The sequence below is a fragment of the Nicotiana sylvestris genome, chromosome 12 (assembly GCF_000393655.2).
Source record: "Nicotiana sylvestris chromosome 12, ASM39365v2, whole genome shotgun sequence".
Taxonomy (NCBI): domain Eukaryota; kingdom Viridiplantae; phylum Streptophyta; class Magnoliopsida; order Solanales; family Solanaceae; genus Nicotiana; species Nicotiana sylvestris.
In genome coordinates this window covers 82300203-82301256 of record NC_091068.1, presented here as the reverse complement: position 1 = coordinate 82301256, position 1054 = coordinate 82300203, and positions in this window count along the sequence as shown.

Here is a 1054-nt window from a genome sequence, read left to right as displayed (position 1 = left end):
ACGTCTTGTTCGGATGGCCATGGGTTTACAACATGAGAGTGGTGTCTTCGACCCTACATCAAGCATTGATGTTTCTCACTCTGGGGGAATCAAAATGGTCTACGGGGAACAATCGGCCGCAAAGGAGATGTTTGTTGTCGAGGAAGTGACCCTGGTGCTCGTGGTCACGACATCAAAAAGCATGGGACTAGTCAAAGAGAAAGAAACCAAATAGCAATAGTGATCTCGACCCTGGCCGGGCCGGGGAAATAGGAGGAGCAAACGGAAAATGAGGAGGATGATTATAGTGTCCCAAGATACTTTATAGCACCCGATGATACCGATGCCACCAAATCGACAATCGAGGAATTGGAGCAGGCCATACTGATCGAGCATCTACCGGATAGAAAGGTATACTTGTTCACGAGGTTAACTCCCGAGCAGGAAAAAACTTATTAATTTCCTTAAAGCTAATGTCGATTGTTTTTTCTAGTCCCACTTAGATATGATAGGGATCCCATCGAAGGTGACAACTAACAAATTGAGCTTGGATCCAAAATTCCACCTAGCGAAACAGAAGAGGAGGTCGCAGTCCGAGGTCAAACACACATTCATCAAAGACGAGGTATCTAAACTTTTGAGCATAGGTTCCATTCGTGAAGTCAAATACCCGGATTTGCTAGCTAACATAGTGGTCGTGCCTAAAAAACGAAACAAACTTAGAATGTGTGTAGATTATAAGGACCTAAAAAGGCATTTCCAAAAGATTCATTTTCTTTGCCCAACATCGACCGAATAATCGATGCAACAGTCGGGCATGAAATACTGAGTTTTCTTAATGCCTATTTTGGGTACAACCAAATTTAGATGGACCCGGGTGATCAAGAAAAGACTTCTTTTATTACTAAATTTGGCACCGACTATTACAACGTACTGTCGTTTGGCTAAAAAAAGCCGGTGCCATATATCAATACCTAGTTAATTGGATGTTCGAAGAAAAAATAGGAAACTTAATGGAGGTTTATATTGACGATATGTTAGTTAAGTCCCTACGAGCAGAGGACCATTTGAAGCA